The sequence below is a fragment of the Diospyros lotus genome, chromosome 13 (genome assembly GCF_014633365.1).
Source record: "Diospyros lotus cultivar Yz01 chromosome 13, ASM1463336v1, whole genome shotgun sequence".
NCBI lineage: Eukaryota > Viridiplantae > Streptophyta > Magnoliopsida > Ericales > Ebenaceae > Diospyros > Diospyros lotus.
The window spans coordinates 21,172,074-21,185,182 of record NC_068350.1 but is presented as its reverse complement, the minus strand read 5'-3'; positions in this window follow the sequence as shown (position 1 = coordinate 21,185,182).

Sequence of the window (13,109 nt, the reverse complement as noted above, 5' to 3'; positions counted from 1 at the left end):
GTGGCCATGTGTGATTGGCAGTGGGGAAATGTTGCCGTGTGTGATCGGCGTAAAATCGTGGTAAACTGATCAATGATGCAATGTTAGCGCGTGTTTATTTTAGTAGATGGAAAAATGAGAAGTGGATTGCAAAACAATGTTTCGAGACAGAGGAAATCCATCAAGAGATGGACATCGTTACAATAAGCATGACTAGCTACTAGTGGTGCAGTTTGGCTGAGGCCAAAGCGGTATTCAGTTGATGAAGGTCCTAGAGAGTTAGAGGACCAAAGGCCTGAACGAAGCTTTGAGATAGGTATAGTCGAGCTAAAGGTGAGAAATGGTTAGGCTATGAGATTCTCGAGCATGGGAATTTGCCATGTAGCCCGAGAATGTGATGGTCTTGGGTAGGAGAGTATGGTAAAGTGAATTTTGAGGGCGAAATTCTTTTAAGGGGGTGGAATGTAACACTTGGTATTACTAGTGTTAAGAGAAGGATAAAGGAAATGAGAAACTTTAAAAAATGCCCTTGAGAATGTGAGAGATCTTGAGAATAAGGGTGCCATAGGAGAGGGGCATTTTGGTAATTTGGATAGTGAAGTTCAATAAAGGGTATTTTGGTAAATTGAAAATAATTCCTAGGTGGAATTAAGTATGTAAGTGAATTAACTTCCCATTTTTGTATTTATGTGGAGATAAATGGGATTAATAATTCCCAAAGGATTTTTTGGTAAATTTTGGAGTAAATTCCATGAGGGAATTTTATTATTAAAGAGGGAAATTAATTATAGTGTGTTAATATGTAAGAAGTAATTAATTTTTCCTAAATTGATGAACTAATGTGGTAATGCCACATGGATAGTTGAGATGGAAGCTTGGAAGCCAAGTATGGTGTCTTAGAGTGATACATGGCTTTATGTGGTCCAAGATAAATGAGAAGATTTAAATAAATGCAAAAGAATTGAGATTAGTCTTTCAAACATTTAATGAGAGGCATGATTATATGGATTAAAGAAAATCCAAAAGGAAAATGAAATTAGTCATGCATTAATGGTTGGAAAATGGCTAAATTAAATAAATAGAAAAGAAATTCTATTTTTGGGATTTGAAGACAAGATCAAGGGTGGAGGAATTGTCTTGAATTTTCAAGGGTTGAGATTAAAAGTTAAAGAGCACATGGATTGTGCTTTCGTGAATGGTGGGGATTTGGTTTTTAAAAAGGGAAAGAAATCTAAGGGTGGAGATTTAAGAAGACCAAACGGCATGGATTGTGCTATTTTTAATGGATGAGATTAGCTTTCTTAAAGAAAATCGAATGGCTAGTATTGGATCTTGAAGTTATTAGATATAAAAGAGAATTTCAAGAGAGTAAGGGTTGAAGTCTGCCAATGGAGAGAAGAAGAAGAAGAAGAATAAGGAAATGGAAGAAGTAAAGAGCCTAGAGGTAAGCTCTTTTGGTTTGTTAAGAAGTAGAGTCTTCTTGCTTCTTTAATCTTCTAGTCTTCTAAAGTAATGGTTTTAAGATCAAGGTTTAATATTTTTTAAGGGAATGGAAGCAAGGAAGATCTTGAAGATTGAAGTTTATTGAAAATCTTGAGGAGTCAAGGTAAGGGATGGCCCCATGGGAGGGTGGCCTTGCAATGTGTTGTAAGTATGGTTCATAAATGTGTATGTTGCATGTTGCATGTTCTATTGTGCACATGAGACCTATGGCCATAGGGTAGATTGGGAACATGGTGTGGGAATGGTGGGTTGATGCCTCTAACCTTGGTGGGTTGTGAGGGCAAAGAGATCTAACCACGCTTGCATGCATTTGGCATCATATAATCTTGTTATATTCATATTTACTTTACATTGCACCCTTATTGAGCTTTGAGCTCATGAGGTTTTTACCTCACATATAGGTTGCCAGGTAATGGGAAAGCGAGATTTTGGATGGAAAGCATGGAAGATGCATGGAGAGCCCTTCAAGAATGTATTTTGTTAGTGGATGGCTTGATTGAAGCCTAGAGCGTTAATGTATTCTTATTTTTTATGTATGTCATGTAATTATCAAGGTGGTTGTGTAAGCCTTATTTATGGAAAAATGGAGGCAAATTTGAATAATCATGAGGTGTATGTGTTGTATTTATATTCCGGAAAATATGGGTTTAAAAACCCAAAGGAAAAAAAAAATATTAAAGCAGCAGCTTTGGCAGCAATTCCGCGCAGGCAGCAGCCTTGCGCTGGCGGCCACGCGTAGGAGGGCGAGGGCGCACGCGGGCCGCGGCCAGTGCGCACCGCCAACACGCAGCTAGGTCCCGTCGGCCAATTATTTTTTAAAAAATTTGAATTTTTAGGGGATTTAGGGCATTTGATAATTGATTTTGGGTCTTGGAGGAATTTTCAAAATAAAGAGATTTTTCAGGCATTTTTTGGAGATAAATGCCGAATTTTGAAAAATAAAAATTGTGTTTTTCCTCGAAAAATGTGTAAAAATCAATGGGTTAATAAAATGGTGATTTTTATGGAGCCTGGTGGAATTTTTGGAAAGAAAAAGAATTAAAATAAATAAAAGTGGCAATTGGGGCAATCTTAGTGGAAATTAAATAGCCAAGTGTAGTATGATTAAAACCCAAATCATCTAGTGAATCCTGGGGGTGAGGAAAGGGAATGACGAAGCCTAGTTCTCACCTAGGGCATTTTGTTGAAACATAGTCTACCTTCACAAATAGCCGGACATGTGAGCAATTCAGTTGATATTTCACGAGTGGCACCCGTAAGTGGGAACGGGGCGTCACAGCCGAGGAGACCTGCTCGGAGAGGCCTTACGAGGAGTCTCTCCAAGAGACTTCACTCTCAGAGATACTCCTCGGAGAAGCCTCTCCGAGAAGCTAGCGAGACCGTTGCACACGTGTCCCCAATCAATCATCGCGACGTGTACTTCTATAAAAGGCAAGACACAACACGATTGACGGGATCTGAACATTTTGTAACTTGTCTCGATTCTCTCAAATTTTCCTTTCCTTTTCGATGTCCTTACATTTTTTTTTCGTGGCTTCTTCTTTTCCTACATATTGACTTGATCGTCGGTCTTTGCAAGAAATCCTTCCCATAAGCCCTCTAACATTTGTCTCGTGCTATAGTTCTCCTAGAAGCCAAGCCCCAGGTCGTTAGTGTCCCTCCGAGAGAACCTCTGCTCTTTCCGAGGCTCTTGAAGCACCTTTCCGAAAGAGAAGAGGCCCATACTCTTTTTGGAAGCCATTTGATTCCTCTCCGAGAGGTGTATCAGACCCTCTCCTAGAGCTGCCCACAGGAAACGAGCAACAGGTCAGCCAACTCTCTCCTAGAGACCAATTCCGTCCGCAAGACATCCCTCTCTTCGAGAGGCTAAGCCCCCTCCGCGAGCCATCCATCTCTCCGAGAGACCCCTATTTACTAGGCTCTCTTAGCCTTCCGCTAGCTCTGTTCTCATGGGAAGCCCTCTCTCCGAGAGAGCTCTTTTGACAGGTATACTTCAACACATCGATATCTTGCACGGCTTCAGACGACGGTTTCTCTCACTCAAAATAAGTTTCTATTGTTGTATTTTTTGCAATAACAATTTGGTGTCGTATGTGGAAAACTGACAAAAAGCCAAGATGACTAGAAACACCAGATCGATCGGCTTGGGAAGCCCGCCTCACCAAACACGAAGAAGCACTCGTTCTAGAATGACAGCTACTAGAGAGCCTAGCCTAATGCCCCCACTACAACCAATATTAGTGGAACATTTTGGGAGCAACAAGTTCACTCAGAACGTGTACCCCAGCTAGAGGACAGTTAGGCTGGGGGGCAATCAGATTACGAATCTAGAAGAGGACCCCATAGCTAAGATCGGGGTTCAAGGACGGTTGAAGCAAGGACAACTACACGTTGCGGATCTTGGGACAAGAGTTACAAGGTAAGGGAGACGAGCCCCACCCCCAGCTCATGTAATTCTTGAGCCAAACTCTTTGGCACAATCATCGATTCCCCGGGAGAATCCGGCCACAAACCCAGAAGAAGAATCTCAAGACCTTTCGGAGTAGCACCTCCTGTAGTGCTGCTTGTTAACTATGAAAAACTTTAGAAGAACTATGAGGAGTTGAGACATTAGAATGAGGAGGTTCAGAAGAGTAATAAGGAGAATGCAAGGGATCACCGCCCTCTTACAAGAGTTGATGCCTGACATACACATTCCCTATATGGGACATGCAGATGTGAGAGAAAGAAGACCTAGAGCATGAGGTCAGGCCCCGAGAGTAGCATAGTTGGGGATAAGAATTGGGACGTAGAAGGAAAGTGATCGCGCCCCTAGACTGATGGACCCACCTGAAGGAATTGGCATATGGGTGGGGAAGGCCTCAATGTATGAAGGAATAACAAAGAGTACCCATTCCAGGGCTCTCTATCTCTCTCCTCCTCGGAGAGAAGATTCAGGGTATGAAACGTTAGATGCGGAAGGCGTTAAGAGGCTCATAAAGGAATTGTTAAAGCAAAAATGGGTAATGAAAACACCCAAACAACTAGTCCAACCGAGATTCAAGCTGCCCCAGCTCTTTGTTTACTTTGGAAAGAAGACTCGAAAAGGCATTTACAACATTTTGTAGTCGTGGCTGTACTACACGGCTGGAATGAGGTGACTAAGTGCTGAGCCTTCCCGGTAGCCTTCCCCCTCTCTCTGGCCGGGCAGGCTCAACAATGGTTCACAGATTTGCCCATGGGGCACATACTATTCTTTGGGTAATTGAAGAAGGAATTTTTGGAGGCATTCTCGGCCTACGTGCTGAAGAAGAAGAGCGCAATGTACTGATGAGCTTACAACAGAAGCCTAGTGAGCTTTTGAAACAATATATAAAGCAGTTTAGGATAGCCACTCAAGAAGTGAAGGGATCTCCCGGTTAGGTTGGCAACATCGGGTTTGCTCAACGGAACTACTTACACACCGCACAAAAATCCTTGGCTTTCTCTAAACCTAGCTTCATAACTGATTTATTCAACCGAGCAGAGCAATTCATCGTCCAGATGGAGATCATAGACGCTTGGGAGGTGAAATGAAGATGAAGTTTAAGAGACTTAGAGTCCAATCGAGTGATTAAGACACAGAGAAGGGAAGAGCCCTCAAAAACGTAGTTCCAAAGCTTTACTCCCCTTAATCCTTTCCTCTATTGTGCACACAGGGATCATCAACTTCCCTTCTCATTCCAAAGAGCCCCTGGGGAGAAATATGGAAGCCTTTTGCAAGTTTCATGAGTCCCTAAGCCACAACAGATAATAGTGTCGGGAGTTATGTAACCAGATCGAGTAGCTAATCAGAGATGGGAAGCTTGATCGATTTATACTAGATAAGCCAAAAAACCAACAAGGTAGGGGAGACGAGCCTAGGAGAGGTAATCAAAGGAGGCCCCCTCATCCTAGAAATGATGCCCCAAATAGGAGGAATAATCGATAACCTCGTCAAACGGAAGAAGAAAGAAGTCCCCGAAGAGATCAAGCAGGACCGAGTACTAAAACAGGAGACAGTGAACCTACCATGGATAAAATCAATGTGATTTTTTTTTTTTTTTTTTTTTGGGGGGGGGGGGGGGGAGAATCTGGCTAGAGACTCTAATACGACCCGAAAGGCTTATGTGCGTCAGGTGTTACATGTAAACTCAGTGGCAGAGGTGCAGGAGGACGAAGACCCCATTGTTTACATGCTCAATAAGATGTTTAGCGATATCGACCGAGATCACTAACAGATCATCATGGGACAAGAGCACATCCCCTTGGTCATGAAATTCACTTCTTAAGCTCTTCGAACCACTCAAGGTCCTTTAAAATTACTGAAAATCCTATTTTTTCCAACACCATGTAATACCGGGTATTACAAAAGCCAATGGTAAATGGTGAGTATGCATCAATTTCACTAATCTTAACAAGGCCTACCCAAAAGACTCTTACCTATTCCTAGGATAGACAGACTGGTTGATGATACCTCCGGATATGTCGTATGAGTTTTCTTGATGAGTTCTTGGGCTACCATTAGATGTAGGCACCTTAGGTGAATCCCACATCAGCCATGCAAAGGGGGGGGGGGGGGAACTGGGCATATAACTGCGGTGGGTGTTCTACATAGTGACGTTCGTTTTGGGGTTAAATCCCAGACCAACAAAACCAGGGATTGGTTATGACCTGAACCGGACAATACGTTGCTATGTGAACCCTGGTCATTACAGAATGGTATCAGAGCCACCCCCAAGCCTCTGAGCATAGTGGTGGGGCATACCTCAGCGAGGACCTGAGTCCCTAAGGAGGGGTGCATGTAGGCACCTTAGGCGAATCCCACATTGGCTATGCAAATGGGGGGAACTGGGCATATAAGTACGGAGGGTGTTCTACATAGTGGCGCACGTTTTGGGATTAAATCCCAGACTGACAAAATTGAGGATTGGTTATGACATGAACCGGATAATACATTGCTATGTGGACCCCGGTCGTTACATCAGATCAGCATGTATCCACCCGATGCTGAAAAAATGACCTTTATCACGAAAAATGGAACATATTGCTACCAGATGATGGCAGTTGGCTTAAAAATGTAAGGGTCACGTATCAGAGAATGGTCAACAGAGTATTCAAGGAATTGTTAGGGGAAGTAATGGAAGCATATGTGGATGACATGCAGTCTGGAGAATAATATGTGTTCAGGGAGAATAATATGCGCTTGAATCCTGACAAGTGTGCCTTTGGGATGAAGTCTAGGAAATTCTTAGGATATATGATTACTCACATGGGGATAGAGGTTGTCCCCGAAAAGGTGCAAACAGTAATCAACATGATGTCCTCTTCATCAGTGAAAGAGGTCCAAAGGTTGACAGGTCGCCTGACAGCTCTGAGCAGGTTCCTCTTGAAATTTGATGAGCGTAGCCTCCCTTTCTTCAAGGCCTTAAAGGGGGTAGGAATTTTAAATGGACGGTCGAGTACGAAAAAGCCTTTCAAGAATTGAAGGGGTACTTGAAGGAGATTCCCCTATTAACTTGATCGGAAGCAAGAGAAGAGATGTGCCTATATTTGGGAGTCAGCTATCACGTTGTAAGCATAGTTCTAATCAGGCAAGTAGAGTAGGTTGACAAGCCAGCCTACTATATGAGCAAGGTACTACAAGGAGTAGAGTCACGATACCCCATGCTAAAAAGGTAGCCTTGGCATTGGTGACAGCAACGAGGAAACTGAAGCCCTATTTTCAGGTCCACACCATAACAGTATTAAAAAATCAACCATTAAGGCAAATCCTGCAAAAGCTTGAATTTTTTGGGAGGCTAACCAAATGAGCCATTGAGCTCAGTGAGTACGACATCAGTTTTGATCCCAAGAAGGTAATAAATGGGTAGACACTGGCAGACTTTATAATGGAATACACTCACTTGCCGACAATAAAGGACACTACATGCAAGGAGTGGATGTTGTTTGTGGATGGAGTGTCCAATGCCAAAGGAAGCGGGGCAAGAGTGGTGTTAATCTCCCTCGAGAGGGAGGTTTTGGAGTATTCCCTACGATTCACTTTTCCTGATTCCAACAATAGGGTTGAATATGAAGCGTTGTTTGCAGGGATGAAGCTGGCTGAAAAATTAGAGGTAACTGATTTAATGGCTCATAGTGACTCATAGTTGATTGTGCAACAGTTTCAAGGGACCTATGTGTTAGAGTTATGCCCCACAAGCCAATTATATTTACATGTAATTGATCGTACTTTACATTTTGATTCTTTAGGAACAATCAATTATTATTGCAAGGCATTTATGTTTTTATTTTTCATTGATGGTTGTCATTATTTATTGCAATCCATTCTTAACAAAGTCCATAGATCAAATAGACTCATGGAATTTGGTCGTGCATTGAGATGACGATCATGAAACATATTCCTTACAAGCCTTGATCTTAAATGTTTCTAGTCATAGAGTTATTAGGATTGGACAGTAATAACTCGGATAGACTAGCACATATGATGCATGCTCAATTAGGAGAATGTCTCGTTTCATGGACATTGGTGTGGGGACACTAGTGCATATATGTGGGTGCTTATTATAAGAATAAGTACACTGAACTGACCCGCTACAGAATTTCTAATGGTTATTTTAATGTCGAATTGGAATTTCTATGTTGCAATAATGCAGATTGACCCTTAAACTTGAGACATCATGGTAGTCTTATATTTGACTAGTTACGCTTTGGTTCTTTTTTGGATTCCAATGGAGTCATTAACAAATTATCACTGGATGTAACCTTATCACATATGAAGGCTTATGAATGTCAAAATATGATTCATCACTTATCGATAAGATGAGAAGATGTCCTATGTATTCCGATGATTTCATGACTGAGGAAATCCTTGGCCAAGGTGAGGTGGAAATCAAAAGGTGTTTTGATTTCACCTATTAAGTCATAAATCTGGAATGGATACATAGTTATTGAATGATTAGGGTTTCGTCATAAAACCATATCCTAAATTCAATCGGGACATAGATTGATGAAAGGATTTTACTGTATGGTATTTGCAATTGAAAAGGTCTGTGTTTTTCATCGTTGGCTAGGTATTCATGGCATATTGCTAGACGTTAACCATGATATGTAGGGTTTTAGAATTAATTTGATTAATTATAAAACTATTAATTAAAGAGTTTAATTAAGAAGCCCATAAGATGTGCTAATTAAGAAGCCCATAAGTTTAATTAAAGAGTTTAATTAATCTAATGAGTTGGGCCTTCATATAGCCCAATAGAGTTGGCCGACATCTAGCCCAATGGTGGACCTAAGGGGTCACACACTTAGGTTGAGCCCGTTCCACAATTTAAAAGAGAGATTCGACCCAATATGATTATGTGCCGGACCTAAATCGTTTAGGGTTTTTCCAAAGGCATAATTAGGGTTTTTACTCTATAAATAGGCCACTTAAGAAGCTGGAAAAATAAGGAAAATTTTGAATCTCTCAAAGACGCCTAGGGTTACTAGCATTACTCGAGGCGTTCATGGAAACGGCCCATCGTGTGGACCAACTTGGAGGAGTTCGTGTTTGCGACTCTACGGATCAATCAAGGCAGAACCAAATCTTCACGGTTGCCCGGCTCCTAACACTATGAAGTAAGGGAGCTAGTATTATCCCGCTATCTACACATAGTAAAGGAGTTTTCACACAAATTCAAGCGTTTTTAACTAATCCAAATCAACAGATCCCTCAACCAGCATACGAATGCATTGTCCAAACTAGCCTCCGCTCGTGACACTCCCAGATGGTTGATTCATATGGAGGTCTTCCAGTAGCCAAGTATAGATGAAAATGGGGGAGATGTTCATTCCATTGATGTGGCTAATGATTGGAGAACGTCAATATTAAAGTACCTGTTTAATCAGGAACTCCCAACAACACCTTCAAAGGCTAAGAGGCTAAAGACCAGTGCAACCCACTTTACAACTATTGGTCGAGAGTTGTATAAGAGAGGATACTCCACGCTGCTGCTCAAATGTTTGGGGCCCCTAGAGGCAGAACAGACTCTTGAATAAGTGCACGAAGGGGACTGTAGAGAGCACCTCAAGGGGAGAGCCTTAGTCGGGAAGATCCTATGGGCCGACTTTTTTTGGCCAACCCTAAGACGAGATGCAGCCTAGAAAGTGCAGAGGTGTGACAGGTGCCAAAGGCACATCCCTCTAACAGCACGACCCGTTTCGTCGATCCAACCGATATTCCAGCCATTGCCATTTGTACAGTGGGGGTTAGACATTTTGGGTTTGTTTCTAATGGCGTTGGCACAGAGGAAATTTCTATTGGTGGCTACCGATTACTTTATGAAGTGGGTTAAAGCAGGGCCCCTGACAACCATAACGGAGAAGAGGGTGGAGGAGATTGTATGGAAAGATATAATTTACCGCTATGGTGTTCCCTGAATCCTTAACATTGACCATGGAATGCAATTTGACTCTGAAGTCTTTGAGGATGGCATCTATAGCATACCCCCAAGCCAATGAGCAGGCAGGGTGAGCAACAAAACCATCCTGCATGGGCTGAAGACCCGATTAGAGAAGGCAAAAGGCAGATGGGCTGATGAACTCCCTAGCATTTTATGGGCCTATCGCATGACTAGTTGTGTATCTACGGGGGAAACACCATTAAGCTTGTGCACGATACAAATGCCTTCATCCCACTGGAAGTGGACCTCAGCTCGCCTCGAGTTATGGCTTTCAGCAAAGGAGAGAATCCGGATTGCTTGAGGGAGAACCTGGATTTGCTAGATGAGCTGAGGGAGAAGGCAGCTATGCAGCTAGTGGTGTATCAGAGAAGAATCTCCAACTATTACAATGAGAAAGTTCACCCCGGATATTTCAGGAAGGAGATTTGGTGCTCAGAAAGACAGCAATTATAGACGCCTTAAGGGAGGAAGGAAAACTCAAGCCAAACTGGGAGGGGGCCTATAGGATTGTGAAGATGTTGGGGGCGAACACAAGTGTGTTGCAAACATTGCAAGTGAGGCGTTGGAAAAGACATGGAATACCATGCACCTCAAAAGGTACTTTCTAGTTGTTCTAGTCATAAGAGCCGCAAGGAGAGATGACGAGCAAGGTATAAGGAGTCACGCGCCACAAGGAACCCTTCTTGACCATGTATGGATCAAGATTCCTCTTAGATTTTCATATGTATTGTAACCTCCCTTGATGAATAAAAGAATATACCCTCTGTATTCCCGTGGATGTTGGTGATGTTATAAGCCAAACCACATAAACTCACTTGTACATTACATATGCATAGTTGCTGTTAGATAATTGTCTCAAATAGGTTGCAATCTTATTTCTATATTTTATGAGATATATATTTATGTGTGTGGTGTTTTTTCCTTTAGTTATAAAGCTGATGGTTGATAGGTGGCAGTGTAATGTCTGTTTGTTCTGCATCCATTTTACTCACATATATATATATATGCACTCGGATATAAGGAGAAGGAAGAACACATACTTTCTCGCTCTCTCTCATCTTTTCTCGCCTCTATTACATAAACCCTAAATCTGATTTGATCCCTTGATCTCTCTATGTACTTTTGATGTATTGTGTGAGAAAGAATGATGCTTGTGAGAGTGTTGTTGATTTTGTAATACCCCGCATTACATGATAATGGAGAATAAATAAAGTCCGATTATTTGAAGGGACCTCGGGTGGTCCGGGAAGCCCGAAAGTCGATTTCGAGAAATTAATTAATAAAATTGCCAAATTGATAGCAGGGAGTGCCTTGGGACGTGGATGTCCAGGGAACGGGGCATGAGATTTGTGAGCCTCTCGAGATGAGGATAATGACGCTAGAAGCGGTCCGACCGAGAATAATTTTTGGAATAAATTTTGTATAAGCCCGAGTGGGTGCCAATACCAAATGGTCATAGGGGACCTCTGGGAAGCTGAGGGGACCCTAGGGGTGGTCCGGTTGGGTGAGTAAGGCAACCCTGAAGCATTTTCAGGTCGAGAATAAAGGTCTCGTGCAGGCGCAGGGACGAAATCGGCTTTATCGAGTAAAGTCAATTTTTAATTTTCGAAGAAATCAAGTCTCGATGTGGTTTAAGGATAATTAAATTAGGCTTGGAGGGCCCAAGTGATATTATTAAATTCCTAACTGGAATTAAGAGATTCTCAAGTGGAATCATGTGATTAATGGGGGTTAATGTGTAATATGTATATGTATATATTTATATAGGCGCACGTGTGTGTGAGGAAGCTTTAAGGAAGCTTCCTAGTCTCTGTAATTTGAAATGGCAGAGAGTGAGAGATAGAGAAAGCGAGAGAGATGGAGCGAGATCGTGAGGGAGAGATGGCCAGGTGGAAGCGGCCTAAAGCAAGGGTGGCGACGAGGAAAGCCGTTGTGGTTGGCGATGGAAGTGTTCGTAGAAGCAGCCAGCAGCGGAGGCGCTATGGAGGTCGGGCAAAGCTGGAGCAGCTGAGAAGGCCGACGGTGGTTGCGCGGGCAGTAGCTGGCGGCAACGGTCATGGCTAGAAGCAACGAGGAGGATGGTTATGGCGGCTGTGTTATCGGGCGGTGCTTTGAGAGGCAGGGAAGGCGGCCGATGGCGGTCGTGGCGGGCAGCAGTTGAGGCGACGCTGGAGGCGGTGGCCGGTGACTGCTGAAATGGCGGTAGCGGCGGTGGCTCGCGACAGTGCGAGGAAGCTACTGGGCAAGAGGTTGGAGAAGGAGAAGAAGAGGGCACGAGCAGGGGAGAGGCGCGGAGAAGAAGATGAACAGGGGAGGGAAGGAAAAAAATAAAAAAAAGAAAAAGAAAAAGAAAATAAAATATAAAAGAAAATCTGGAAATAAGGGAGAAAAATAGGAAAAATTCCAAAAAAATGGGAGAAAGTTCTGAAAATTAAATTGGGGCTTGAGGAGCTTGTTGGAAGCTCGAAAATGGGATTTTGGGTGCAAGTGGCAGCTCGGGAGGCAACGTCGGTGTGGGCGTTTTTCAAATTTCTCTCCAGATGAGTTGAGGTAAATTAATATTTTCTTCCCAAATTATTTGCATTAAGCGAGTTAATGTAGAATAATTATTTGTTGGATTAAACCCTGGGTCGGGATTGTTTGAAAATTATTGATGGTTGGTTTATGCCGTGGTTGGTGTTGTTTGGAGTTAGTGTTGATGAGTGATTTTTGCGGTGAATAACAAATGCGTAGGCCCTAATGTGATGTTAATGGAGTTGGGGTTTTTGTGTGTTTGCCTCTAGGTTCGACCGGTAAGGCAGTGATCCTAGAGGAACTTGAGGTTCAGGCTGGAGTTCGTGCCAAGGCAGAGATGAGGCTTCGAGCCAGGTAAGGGATAGCCCCATGTGGAGGTGGCCTTGCAAGTTGGTAAATATGTTTGATAATGTTTTTATGTTGCATTTGCATGTACTGGTTAACACTTACGTGATGTGAGATCTAGTGGACCTATGGCCATATGGAGGACTAGTCTTGTGGGGGCTGATAGGTTGATGCCTCAAACCTTCGTGGGTTGTGAGGATGGATGGGCCTAGCCTCATTTGCATGCATTTGACATACATAAACATGGTTATATTCATATTTACATGTATTGCACCTTTACTGAGTCTTTATGACTCATGAGGTTTCATTTCATGTGTAGATGTTGTA